Source organism: Oncorhynchus kisutch, linkage group LG9, assembly GCF_002021735.2.
Source record: "Oncorhynchus kisutch isolate 150728-3 linkage group LG9, Okis_V2, whole genome shotgun sequence".
Taxonomy (NCBI): Eukaryota; Metazoa; Chordata; class Actinopteri; order Salmoniformes; family Salmonidae; genus Oncorhynchus; species Oncorhynchus kisutch.
Window position 1 is genome coordinate 4,282,860 of NC_034182.2, and position 14,710 is coordinate 4,297,569.

The 14,710-nt window shown below is 42.2% G+C and overlaps 1 protein-coding gene across 4 annotated transcripts in view; it reads left to right on the top strand.

The window, feature by feature from the left end:
- Window positions 1–3,553: 3,553 nt before the first annotated feature.
- Window positions 3,554–14,710, top strand: part of LOC109884014 (fatty acyl-CoA reductase 1) — a 59,643-nt gene continuing 48,486 nt past the window's right edge. The window contains exons 1-2 of one of the 4 annotated variants that reach the window (XM_031831563.1): window positions 3,573–3,676; window positions 9,162–9,211. The gene's annotated coding sequence lies outside the window, so the exon portion shown is untranslated. Of the gene's footprint in view, window positions 3,751–9,161; window positions 9,212–14,135; window positions 14,400–14,710 lie in introns of those variants that run through there. The other 3 variants (XM_031831559.1, XM_031831560.1, XM_031831562.1) reach the window with 3 other exon arrangements.

The following is a 14,710-nucleotide window of genomic DNA, read 5'->3' on the forward strand; positions in this document are numbered from 1 at the left end:
ACTCCTATGACCAGAGAACGTGAAATATTCCTCAATATTAAAAAAGACACAGGGCACAAATAATAACAACTCGAGCTTATCGAAACGGGCATTTAATAGCTTATAAAAATGTTTAACAAGGTATTGACAGTGCTGAATAACAATTGAAACATGAACTTACTCATAAAAACAGCAGCTGCATTCTTTGAGTCTCTAGTTTTAATGGTTTTAAAAGTTTGGAAATCTCACTTGATCAATTTCTAGTGATCGACTAGGAATGGCTTGTAGTTCGACCAGTCGATCGCGATCTACCGGTTGGTGACCACTGCCCTAGAGAGAGAGGCGCCGCAGGAGAAACCCAGACAAACCCTCCTGCTGATGCAGAGCCAGAGGCTGAACTAGAACCAGGGTGGGGCTGATGTATTTTCCTCAGTAAAAGCAAACTATGTCTCCCATCATGACTCATTGAACCGGTTCTTCTACCTGGAGGCAGACTCTTAGCTGTGATTGAGGACCTGGATTTAAGAACATTGATTGAGATAACATGTCAAGACACAACTTGTATTTCCACAAAGAGCATGTTTTCTTCTGTCATCATAACCCCCCGTCCATTAAACCTGCTGGGTTCAGACATGCTTGAGAGTGTAACATGGTAAATAGGAAATAGCTATAAGACTATTGGTTATTGGAAGGGCGCGGTCACAAGATGCTCTCATGGAGTATATTTTCCTTCATAGAATACATTCTGTTCTTTACACAGAACATTTAAAAAGAGCTGGTTGATACTCAGTAGTGTCCATAGGCTAGGTCTACTGGATGAGATAACAGTACCAGATTCCATCCCAGTGCTCCACTCCCTAGTCTACTGAATGAATGAGGAAAATCTGGGCATTTATCTGGTGTGAATGAACGGCCTTACCTCTCTCTCAGGGAATGTTAGAGTCACTCCATCACACTCGACCAAGGGTCATCAAACATTTACCGCAAATATTAAATGTGTCTTTAACATGTTACTCTGAGAAATATTAACCTGTCAATGGATCCTCAATTTTGATACAAGGGAAACCTGTCTCCCTACTTGTTCTCCTGACCAAAGGGGAACATCTATTCTCTGTCTCTCCATAGGCGACAGCTGCCTCTCTGTGTAACGAAATGTGTTAAATGAGGTGAGGCTTGCATCAGAGCATTGAAACACTCCCATTCTTTCCTTATCCTTTCATCTGTCACCTTGTTTTCTCTGATGGCTCCTGTTGTAGTACTGAGGAGTGGAGCCGGTTCATACACACACGCACACACACACACTGGGGCTGTGTGTCTCATCCTCCTTACAGCCACAGTGACCCTAAGGGCTGGGGTTAATTAGAATTGAAAGAAGTCAATTCAGGAAGTGATTTTAAATTAAAATCCAAACATGAAAAAACATTTGAAATAAATACACCATATATCCAACAGTATGTGGACACCCCTTCAAATGAGTGGATTCGGCTATTTCAGCCACACTGGTTGCTGACAGGTGTATACAATCGAGCACATAGCCATTTAATCTCCATAGACAAACATTTGCAGTAGAATTACCTTACTGAAGAGCTCAGTGACTTTCAACGTGGCACCGTCATAGGAGGCCACCTTTCCAACTAGTGAGTTCATCAAATGTCTGCTCTACTTGAGCTTCCCCAGTCAACTGTAAGTGCTGTTATTGTGAAGTGGAACAACGGCTCAGCTGCGAAGTAATAGGCCGTACAAGCGCATAGTGTGTAAAAATCGTCTGTCCTCGGTTGCAACACTCACTACCCAAGTTCCAAACTGCCTCTGTAAACAACGTCAGCACAATAACTGTTCGTCAGGAGCTTCATGAAATTGGTTTCCATGGCCAAGCAGCCACATACAAGCCTAAGATCACCATGTGCAATGCCAAGCGTGGGCTAGAGTGGTGTAAAGCGCGCGGGCCATTAGACTCTGGAGCAGTGGGAACGCGTTCTCTGGAGTGATGAATTACGCTTCACCATCTGGCAGTCCGACGGACGAATCTGGGTTTGGCGGATGTCAGGAAAAAGCTACCTGCCCCAATGCATCAAATCAAATTTTATTTGTCACATGCGCCGAATATAACCGTTGTAGACCTTACAGTGAAATGCTTGCCATGTAGTAGCAGAGAGAACTGTTTATGACTAGGGTGACTGGAGACTTTGGTAATTTTTAGGGCCTTCCTCTGACACCGCCTGGGATAGAGGTCCTGGATGGCAGGAAGCTTGGCCCCAGTCACGTACTGGGCCGTACGCACTACCCTCTGTAGTACCTTGTGGACGGAGGCTGAGCAGTTGCATAGTGCCAACTGTATAGTTTGGTGGAGTAGAAATAATGGTCTGGGGCTGTTTTTCATGGTTCGGGCTAAGAACCCTTTGTTCTAGTGAAGGGAAATCTTAACGCTACAGCATACAATGACATTCTAGACGATTCTGTGCTTACACATTTGTGGAAACAGTCTGGGGATTTGCCTTTTCCTGTTTCAGCATGACAATGCCCCGTGCACAAAGCGAAGTCCATACAGAAATAGTTTTTCGAGATCGGTGTGGAAGAACTTGACTGGCCTGAACAGAGCCCTGACCTCAACCACATAGAACACCTTTGGGATGAATTGGAATGCCGACTGCGAGCCAGGCCTAACCTGTTGGGATGGGTGGAGTCAGATGGATGGAGGCTTGCTCCTTGGCAACCTTAAAGGTGATACACATAGGATTTGTTAGATTTTTTGCATTTGTTTTGAATGCAGCCTAATGTTAGGTGAATTGCAAGATATTTCACAGCGATTTCGATAGTACAATGATTCCCTACACTATTAAGCTCTTGCTTTCTCACATAAACTGAAATTGAGCGAACAGTGTAAAATTTTAGCAACCAGGAAATGACAACTATTTCCACTAGATAACACAGCCCCAAAGTCAGAACAGCTTTCCCATTTTGACAACAGATGCTGCTTTGGCAGGAGAAATCAGTAAGAAAATATCACAGCCAATCACAACACTGTGAAACACTATCATTCCACTATTACTGCATATATATTATGAACATTTTGTGAAATTACAATGCAAAAGGAAAAATAAATCCTATGTGTAGCACATTTTAAGTACTAAATGACAACTTCTCATGTTCTATAATGAAGTGTCCATTCAGTAATTGATAGAACATGTCTTGACATGATGGAGATGTGTGAGCTTCCTTCTGAATGAACAATAAGGCATTCATGGGACCACTCAACTTGTTTTCAGTGGTGAGTGTTTAGATGTAGGCTGGTACTTGCAGAAGAATACCTATCACCTGTGGTTGGTTGTTTGTTATCTGTGTCCAATATCCATACAATTCAGTTCACAACCAATGTGTTTGGTTATACAGTGACCTGTGCTGAAGCCTCTCCTTCGTTGCCGACCATCATCAAAAAAACTAAGGATGGCATCCGGAAAGGGGCCGTCTCAGGTGAACCAAAAGAAAACAACGATTTCCATAACTGAGAAAAGGTGCGTCTCTGTCTGTCTGAAACACGCCCTCCAGTTTCTCTCATCCCATATCATCCATAACCACGCTCCTCCTCTGTATTCCGTTGGGAGACATGAGAGAGGCCGGCTGGCGCGGTCTAGGACAGTGAAAGTATTCCACAACGAGACTGTTCGTAGGAGCAGGCAGCAATATCTGCATTCCCCAGGTGAGAGGTGCATGTTTCAGTTCTGGGTCGCAAACCTACAGCCAAAACATACATACAAGGATATCCTATCCAAGGTAAGATTGATTTGACTCGTTTTTAAATTTTTAAAATCACGTTTTGGTGTAATTGGATAAGAAGGCGCTGGAGTGAAGGACTGAAGGCTGAAGCATCTCTCCATTCCCCAGTCAGATTTGTCTGGGATGGGAACGTAGAACGCGTGCCTATTTGACGCCTTCGGTTTGTTTAAAAACATGCACATTAGCTTGTTATGATGCACATTTAATTTAGCCTAGCCATATTGTGATCCTTTCATTAATTTCTTAACATGAGCGAGTGCGCGCGAGCTACAGTGCCTGATTCTACCAGCGGCCAGTCAATCCAGAACAGTCGCTTACAGCATATAGCTTTCTCGAATGTGAGGGAGGTCTCTTTGTAAAACCTCAAAATATTTCTGCGTGCGTAAATATTGTTCCTTGTAGGCACACACAGACTAGCTTGCAATAGTCCAAAAGAACGGAATAACTCGGCTAGATAAATGGTGCTGAATAAAAGGAGGCGGAATAAAAACCGGTAAAATGACTCAGATGGAACTGTCATCTTGGCTTATTGTGCAGCGCTTTCTCATGTGGAATCAGCGCTGGCGCTCATTTATTGAGTAATCCGCGAGTGCTCTCTCTGCGCCTGAAAGTGAAGCACGCGTTCTCTATTTTGCGCAACAAGGTTCATACATTATTGGGGGGGAGGTGTTTTGACAGTATTGTTATCTATGTTGTGCAACTGCCTAAGAATTTATTGCCGAATTAAAATGCCTCAAATTAACAGGAGATAATGTTGTAGATAATGTTGGATATTGCATTATGACAATGTGTGTGTCTTTTGCTATCATTGTCCATTAGAATTAGCTAGCATCCACCACTATATTGTGTGGGACTTCCAGTAGTCAGATATGAATTTGAGTTTATATAGTCCTCTACAACATATCTGAGGTGGCTGACCCTGGATCTTAAGCCTATATTTGCACCTTGATGGGCTCTTAACTTTTGAATGTGTGAGAATCCCTGTTGACCTTATACAACCCTTCAGAGGCGAGGAGAAGGAGAGTGAGGCCCAAATTGACCTTTGCAAGCACCAAATATGTCAGTGTGCTTTGAGCCAGGTGTTGGGGTCCAGAGGTATGTGGTGTGAGAAAATAGCTTGTCACACTATGTCACGTGTCATCAGTTTAAAAAAGAAAGAAAACATAGGAAAGGTAATGTCTTGGTTAATAAACAAAGATGTCACAGATAGGTTGAATTATCCTCAGAGACTGGCACTGGCCTATATTTACTTTTTGTTCTGTTAGGAGACCTCAGTGATGATCTGCTCTTGTTCACAGCCAAGTAGTTATGTGTATGAGTATGTGCATGGTGTAGCAACCTGACAGAGTACACTTCATTCCCCTCATAAAAGTCCATGTAAAAGCTGCGCTACATTCTTGTACACTCATTCCAGTAAGGTACGTAGTAATGCAATTTACTGAGAACATTACGCTAGAGATGTCCATTGACCCTCTTGACTGAACATTAAGGAAGTCTAAATTACACCCTCAATTTACAGGGGCATACCCTCTCCATTCCTTTGTGCTCACTGCATTCCCTTTTTCTCTCTTCTTGACTGTCTCTGAGCCCTGCTTCTACTCCGCCTCACTCTCTCCTCTCTCTCTCCTGCCTCTCCCTCTCTTATTTCTTAGTGTGGAAAGGCAGTGTCGTGTCGTTGGCATCATTAAAGGTGAAGGCTGTTATTTTATCAAATCAATTCTCTGTAATTATTATTACGTGATTAAACTAATCATGTAAATTGAATTAACTAGGAAGTCGGGGCACCATGGAAAATCTTCAGATTACAAAGATATATAATTTTCCGAATATAACTCTATGGATATTTTAATATCTGATCAATTAGCCTTCTATTAAGGAATTATTCTTTACCTCACATCAGTCTCATCTGAACATCATAAATGGTTGGTTATCTGCACGAACCCTGCCTTTACTATAAATCATCCATACACCAATTGGCTTAATCATTTATTTACTAACTAACTAAATAATCACAGAAATGCAGGGAAGGGGGGGTGGACTGAGAAAGAGCGGGAAAGACTAAAGGGATCACTACACACAGTTGATAATTATATTCATTGAAATGATAGTCCTTTGCACAAGAACGCTCACTCATTCTGGAATAATCGCAATCAATATATATTACTCCCACATGTCATTGTGATCTTCTCTGTTGGAATCGTCAGTCTGTCTGCTGGAGAGTCAGTTCATCAGAGAGTGGTTGTAGGGTCTATCGGCTGCTCCTGATAGTGTCTGTTGTAATGGATATGTCAGGCGTCCATTATTCTTAGGATAGATGTTTCGGCAGTTGTCGGCATTCGCATCCCAGATTTACATAATTTCTAGCAGCAGACCAGTAATTAGTATCTAAGATTTGCTCTTATTCTGTAGGGTTCGATAGTCTCAGAGTTGAACCATTTCCAGCCGTGTAGCCAATGCTCCACGTGGTATAGTTTTCTAGTTTTGGTACTTAACTATTCGCAATCACAGCTCCCGTTGTGGGTTTGCTTAGTCTGAAGAGGATTTTTTTAGGAGGGGCTTTTATTCGTAACAGTAGAAGGGGGCGGTTCCATGACGCCTGATTATGTCTGTGCTCAGGGGGCGTGGCCACTGACTAGTTAAACTTTACTTGGAATGCAAATCTCTCAAAATTAAAGGTTTAACATCACATTACATCATTTCACAAATAGTTTCATCTTTACTTATTGATTTTATACAACAATTAGATGCAAACACCATAATTGAGAAATGTACACATTCAGAGATATAGTTATGCGTGTTTCCTGTCCTTCATGAGGTTACCAAATGAAACACACTCAACATAACTGTCCCTTAAGTGTCCACAGACCCTTCCCACATTCTCACAAGTGGACATGTATTTTTTTAAATTTAGGAGTTCGGTCATGTGAAATCCTTTGTTCACTCTGTGGTCTCTCTCTCTGCATGAAATGGGGGAGAGAGTCTCCGCCAGGAATTTACGACCTGAGATAACAGAACCTGGGTGCAGGAGAGAGTGAGAGAGGGGGAAGCCACGATCTACACCCAGAAAGGGCCGCATCATAACAGCAGAATCAGACAGCTTAGTCTCTCTTACTCACTTTACCTCCCCCTCTCTCTCTCTTTCTCTCTCTCTGTTTTTTCTCTTGCTCTCTCACTCCCCCCTCTCCTCTAAACAGCCGCTGTGCTTTCTGTCTCGGTGCCAAAGTGTGTTTTATTCTCCCGGCGCACTTTGCCACCATGCTCTTGCCCATTGCCAGCAGAGAACAGGGTGGCATGGACATCACAGATGTATCATGGGTGGTTGAGTCTTTCCTCCCCACTTAGATAAGTCCCGTCCTCCTTTCAACTCGTGTTCATTTCTGGAAGTACAAGTTTGGGATGGAAGAGTTGTGCAACAGCCTCAAAAGCACTTCTAGAAACATCTACGTGTAAAGCAGGTCTGAATCTGTCAAGACCCGTATGGTTAGTCTGGAGACCTGCAGGGGTTTTTGTCAAAGAGGCTTTGTGTTATGCAAACACATCAGGATGCTTGTGGGTGGATGGATATTTGGGGGGAGTTTTGTGGCATAAAGCTCATGTGATGAGGCACGCTGTAACTGTAGGTTGTGCTGTAAGTGTTCTGGACCTGAGGGGAAAAGGAAAAATACACCTATTGAGAATCAGAGATATTCCCATTGCATGAACTCCTAAACTATGTAACCGTAAATAACCTCCTCAAACAGATAGTCAGAAGTTGCTAAATCCATTTTTGGAGTTATACATTAATTAATGATATGTATCCATTGAGCTTAGTTCAACTGTCGTATCCCATCAGAATTCAAAATATCAGCTTTTTTTACTCCAATGTTTGTAAACAGTAAATATTAACAAACACTGTATACCTTAAACAACTTCGGAACCCCTCAACAACATTCCACTGAAAAGGCAGAGCGTGAAATTCAAAAATATTTTTCCGAAATATGTAACTTTCATACATTCACAAGTGCAATACACTTCTTGTTAATCTACCCATCGTGTCCGATTTCAAAAAGGCTTTACAGTGAAAACACACCATATGATTATGTTAGGTCAGAGCCTAGTCACAAAAACACGCACAGCCATTTTCCAGCCAAAGAGAGGAGTCACAAAAAGCAGAAATAGAGATAAAATTAATCACTAACGTTTGATGATCTTCATCAGATGGCACTCATAGGACTTCATGTTACACAATACATGTATGTTTTGTTCGATAAAGTTCATATTTATATACAAAAATCTGTTTACATTGGCGCTTTATGGTCAGTAATGTTGTGCCTCAAAAACATCAGGCAAATTTTCAGAGCCACATCAATTTACAGAAATACTCATAATACACTTTGATAAAAGACACAACTATTATGCACAGAATTATAGATATACTTCTCCTTAATGCAACCACTGTGTTTTCAAAAAAGCTTTATGGAAAAAGCAAACCATGCAATATTCTGAGTACGGCGCTCAGACACAAAAACAAGCTATGCAGATACCCGCCATGTTGTGGAGTCAGTAAAAGTCAGAAATAGCGTTATAAATATTCACTTACCTTTGATGATCTTCATCAGAATGCACTCCCAGGAATCCCAGTTCAACAATAAATGTTTGTTTTGTTTGATAAAGTCCATCATTTATGTCCAAATGCCTCCTTTTGTATGGACGTTTGGTAAACAAATCCAAATTCACTAGGCGCGGGCAAGTCCAGGTGAAAGTTCAGTCGAAAAGTTAAAAAAAAGTTATATTACAGTTCGTAGAAACATGTTAAAAAAACATGCTTAAAACGGATGGTCAGTCCTTAAATCCATAGCTCTGTCTTTGAATTTGAGAGTGGTCCCATTGCTCCAGCCCAATCCCCCTGGCTTTTTACCCACACAGTGGTGGGGAGACGCTTTGTTGTCATTTTAACTGCTGGTTGCTACTTTTAATGACCACTAAAAACGTGCTGAAGAAAAGGTAGACCTCACACTTTAACAGTCTCATGTGTTGAATGCAAGGACCTGCTGTTGGGATTGTCTATGAAGTGAATGAATAATGTAGGGAAATGCATAGGTAAGGAGAAGTGTAGTCTAATGTGTTTCCTGTGATGGGTTGAAGAGGTCAGGCACAGGAGCTATGTTAATGGGACTTGATGGTGCACTTCACCCCTAGACAATACAAACACATTAGACTTAAGCAATGGGAAAGGAAACCATTTAGGCTACTTGCTTTGTAGGATGTTTATTACTGCTTTAGTTAACTTATTAGAGGCATATCTGTGATACCATTACTTCAACTTTGCTTCTGTTCCAATACAGTCCCTTAATTAGTATGACCATGTAATCTATTTAACTGGTTGATTTGGTTCTGTGTTTTTGGTTTTGTGTGATTTGTGTGCTCAGTGCCAGTGGAGATGCTAATCCTGTCATGGAGAGAGTTGGCACAGCAGGATGTGAGTAACACTAAACACACACTCTGTTAAATATGGCCCTATTCCCACTACGAGAGCTGAAGGAGAGTCTGGGGAACAGAGTGGCCAAAGAGGTTTCTACTTTTTAATTCACACTACATGCATTCTTGGTCCACAGCTCAAATTGACCGTAAATATCAAAGTAGCCACTAAGTTAAGCAAAAATGATTTAATAATCCAAGCAACTTTTCTACTTAAACATATTACAATATTGAATAATGCAACCAAATCATGTGCAGATCCTTTTTTACGATGTATCATATCGTTGTACCTGAACCAAAACTCTCTCCATCTTCTTTTAAAATAGGGAGCCAATTAATTTTATTATGGCTCTCTCTTGTCCCTCTGAGCAATATGTTGGAAACACGTAGTCACAATAAAATCCCGTTATTGAATCATAATACATATAGAATCGAAAGAATCACAATACATATCGTATCGGCACCTAAGCATCATGATAAAATTGTATCGTGAGGTCCCTGGGTTCACTTTCTCGTCCGTACACATTAAATTAGCTCACAATACATAGCTAACTCCTGCTAGCTAGCTAACTAACCACATGCTTAATGATCAAGTAACGTTAGCATATCAATAATGAATGTTTACCCCACCCATAGGAATATAAAAGTACAGTAACGTTATACAGTATCCTTCCTATTATAATTTGCAAAAGAACAATATAGGAGGAAGGTTGAATCCTATTACACCGGCTCCGACGCTCGTCGTATGTGGCAAGGCTTGCAGGCGATAATGGATTACAAAGGGAAACCCAGCCATGAGTTGCCCAGCTATGCAGAACTCCCAAATTAGGAATATAACACTGTGCCTTGAATGAAAACCCTTTTTTATGGATGACTGTCTGATCTCGCTCTCCATGGCTGATGTGAGCCAATCATTTAAACAGGTTAACAATCACAAGGCTGCCGGGCCAGACGGAATGCCAGGGCGCGTTCTCGAAGCATGACACAGACATTTTCAATCTCTCGTTGGCCCAGTCTGTAATCCCAACATGTTTCAAGCTGGCCACCAATTTGTATACCACCCCAACAGATCCACAGATGACGCAATTTCAATTTCACTTCACACTGCCCTCTCCCACCTGAAGAAAAGAAGAAATAACTATGTGAGAATACTGTTCATAGACTAGAGCTCAGCATTCAACACCATAGTCCCCTCCAACGACATCACCAAGCTAGGGACCCTAGGACTGAACCCCTCCTTCTGCAACTGGATCCAAGACTTCCTGACGGGACGGCCCCAGGAGACGAGGGTAGGCAACAACACCTCCGCCATGCTGACCCTAAACACTGGGGCTCTCAGGGGTGTGTGCTTAGTTCCCTCCCGTGCTCCCTGTTTACCCACGACTGCGTGGCCACGCACAACTCCAACACCAAGTTTGCTGACGACACAACTGTGGTAGGCCTGATCACAGACGGCAATGAGTCTGCCTACAGGGAGGAGTCCAGTGACTTAGCAGTGTGGTGCAAGAACGACAACCTCTCCCTCAACGTCAGTGAGCCCAAGGAGCTGATCGTGGACTATAGGAGAAAGAGGGGAGAGGACGCCCCCATCCACATCGAAGTGGCTGGTGTGGAACAGGTCAAGTGCTTCAAGTTCCTTGGCTTCCACATCACTAAGGACATGGTCCACACAGACCCGCACAGTCGTGAAGAGGGCACGGCATCACCTCTTCCCCCTCAGGAAGCTGAAAAGATTTGGCATGGGTCCTCGGATCCTCTACAGCTGCACCATCGAGAGCATCTTGACTGGCTGCATCACCACTTGGTATGGCAAATGTACTGCCCTTGACCGCAAAGCACTACAGAGGGTGGTGCAGACTGCCCAGTGCATCACTAGGGCCAAGCTCCTTGACATCCAGGACCTCTACATCAGGTGGTGTCAGAGGAAGGCCTGAACATTTCAGAGACAGGCTCTGAGACAGCTTCCATCTCCAAGCCATAAGACTGCTAAATGTCCAGACTGCTAAATAGTCAATTAATGGTACCTCAAACTATCTGCACTCTCTATCTTGCACTGACACTATGCACATTCACACAGGCCTGGGCAACTCCAGTCCTCAAGGACCTGATTGGTGTTACACTATTCCCCCATCCCTAGCAAACACACCTGATTTAAACTAATTGCATTTTTAACTGAAGATCATGATTAGTTGATTATTGGAGTCAGGTGTGTTAGCTGGGGATAGGGCAAAACTGTGACACCAATCAGGCCCCTGAGGCCTGGAGTTGCCCAGGCCTGCCAGACTAGACTTTATATGTGACTCACCACCTGGATTCGGTCTTATGTAGCAACATTTGAATTTTTTTTATTTTTACATTTGATAAAAGTAGAGACTGATAGTTACAAAATGGTATATCATATACTGCATTTTTTAGGAACTCCGGGAAAGTAATTCTGCTTTGAAAGTTGTTAAACTTGTAAACTCACTTTTGAGAAAATGGCCTTTGAATGTTTTGGTATGTAGTGAAGAGCTCTTCTTTGTCTACACACCTTCTTAAGCTTTAACCCCACCCATCTCGTTTCACTCTTGGAGCGTTCAGAGTGCACACTTGACTGATGATTTGTTTACCTCTGGATAACATGAAAACAGCCTAACCAGCTCCGCTGGCAATAATTTCATTACGCTTTTTTGCCGACATTTACTGACACCGGCCATATTCAACAGGTGTTGTACACTTTAGACATGTAGCTAGCTAGGTAAACAATGACCCTAGCTAGGTAAACAACATGTAAGATCACACACGTCACGTAACGTTAGCTAAAAAGCCAGCCAGCTAACGTTCGCTAGTTAAACAACAATGAACACAGTGCCAAATCATGTCGTTACTACCCTGCATGAATCTGCTGGGAGCTAACCAACCAGGTTCAATGTTAGCTAGCTAACATTAGGCTCTAACTGGCAAAGCAAACGGCTCTGGGATACGAATAATAACGTCAGCTAGGGAGACAGCCAGCTAACGTTAGCTAGCTAGCTAACAGTACAGTTTAGCTTGAAATTAGACTACTTTCTGTCCAAATTAGAAACATGTCATATCTGAAAATGTAGCTAGGTAACACTAGACTATCTTACCCTTATACATCATCATGCATGATGGACACGTCTCCCTGTCACGGATGCCATGCCACGGTTGTCCTTAGTTTGAAGATATAATACGGAGATAGGTGTTTTCTCCATCTCTTTAGCTACCATACTCTAATTCCACTGATTTAAAAACCTGATCCTCCGGAAAGTGGAGAGCAACACTTATGCAGCTCCACTACACAATACATTTTTTTAAAGCTGCGTTTGACAGGATAACTAACACAGACTGACCAGCTCAAATAGACAGAAGCCTTCTATATGGCAGACCAATCCGAACTCCTCTCTCGACATGTCCAGCCCACTCCTTATGTCAGCCAATCATGGCTTGTGGGAAGGTTGCTGACTTTTTCTATGGCTTAACCAACAAAGCTTGTCATTTAATAATTGTATTCATATTTACAGATGGCATACAAGTTTGTTATTAAGGCACATGAAAGTTCATATGTTCCAGAAGGCATTTCTGGAACATATACTTCATACGCACACGCACACATAACACACACACACGCAGATTGACCCAACACAAACACACATACATACACATTACACACACGCACATTCATACACTTTTACACTCATAATTTGCTGCTGCTACTCTGTTCTTCATTTTACTCTTATTATTATCTATCCTGATGCCTAGTCACTTTACCCTGCGTCAAATTCCTCGTACCTCTGAACATTGTTCTGGTACTGGTACTCCATGTATATAGCTTAATTCTTGTGTATTGTATTTAACTCCTCTTATGTTGCTATTTTTAGTTTTCAACTCTGCGTTGTTGGGAAGGGCTCGTAATCATTAATTTCACTGTAAATTCTACACAAGTTGTATTTGGGCGTATGTGACAAATAAAATTTGATTTGATATAGGCTACATAGCTAGGTAACGTTAGCTAGCAAGCTAGCTTGCGAAACAATATAATTTCTTAACTCTCATATAAATGTGATGGCTGTAGCTGAATTCTGACATTTAGCTTAACCATAGCTTAGGTTTACACTAGCTAGCGTATTAGAGTTATCTTAGAACAAATCAGGCTTAATTTGATCAATATCATGGAAGTCATTATATGAGGTAAAATGTTGATAATTCAGAGTTTCTTCCTAGCCTGGACCTCGTTGGCTCAGTGCAGTCGAGCAAAAACAAAACAACAACTGAGATTTGAGCCTACGGCGACAATTTCAGAATGTATTTTAGGTAAAAACTCAATAAAACAAGTCTTAGAAATAAGGTAAATGTCTGTACATTTCAGCTGTTTCAAAAACATTGCTATGCTATACAATTTTTACTGTAAGAGTGTTGGCTCAACGAGACAATTGTGTTTACACTGCCCTGCTTAGAGGGGGGAAACTTTAAGGGAGAGTGTCGTGCCCTACCTCTGGAGGTGGCAGTCGAGAAGTGACAAGTTCGCAAGTTTACATTGCAGTATATAGAAGACAAGGGTATTTATTGTGAAAAGTCTTATAAGTCTGAAGACCCTCTTATGAGGAAACGTTTTGTCATGAGTTCAAAAAATTATGAAGGAAGGATCATTAAATAGCATTAGAGCAAGATAAATAGACAGAATAGAAGAGAAAAGAAGCAGAGGAAAATACCAAGAAGAAAGGAGGAGAAGAAATGAGGCAGAGGAAAGAGGAAGGAAACGAATCGCTGTTCTTGCACCTGACCCACATCCCTCATGGGAGACCCAGATTCCGCTGTGTCACCACTAAAGGCCATTGTACCCGGTCCCTGTATTTATGAGCAGGGGAGGCAAGGGATCAAAGGAGGGGACCTGTCAGACCTCAAGGATGAATGGCCTTCGGATGGGAAGGGGAGACGGGGGCGGGGGGCTGCCCAGCTGCCTGACACACTGTTAACCGTTCATTTGATGGAACATTTACTCCTCAAAGCAGGGATATAAATTCAACACTAGCTGCCTCCCTATGATGTCTGTGGACCTGTTGGCTGTTTCAGACCAGAGCCGTGTTGTGTGAGCTGGGAAAAAACAGGGTCGCGTTGGACATTTTCTGAACTGTAGAAGGACACGGGTATTCTGTTTACAGAATATCATAAAGCATCATTGAGAAGAGGTACTGATTTTCCATCTCTAGACTGGGTTAAATGGGTTAATAGAGGGAATGGAGACCAATACAATAGTGTGTGTGTGTGTGTGTGTGTGTGTGTGTGCCTGAGTTATGAGACTGTTTAAATGTCGGCAGTGATGTTATCCCAAAGGATGGCTATAGGCCAGTATGCTATAGGCTAACGCTGCTCACAGCTATCTAATGATAGAGACACTCAGTCCATGTGATGACACACGCAAGGGTTTGACATCCTTGTGAATGTCTCAAGAATGTCTTACTCTCACCTGAATGTCTCAAGAATGTCTTACTCTCACCTG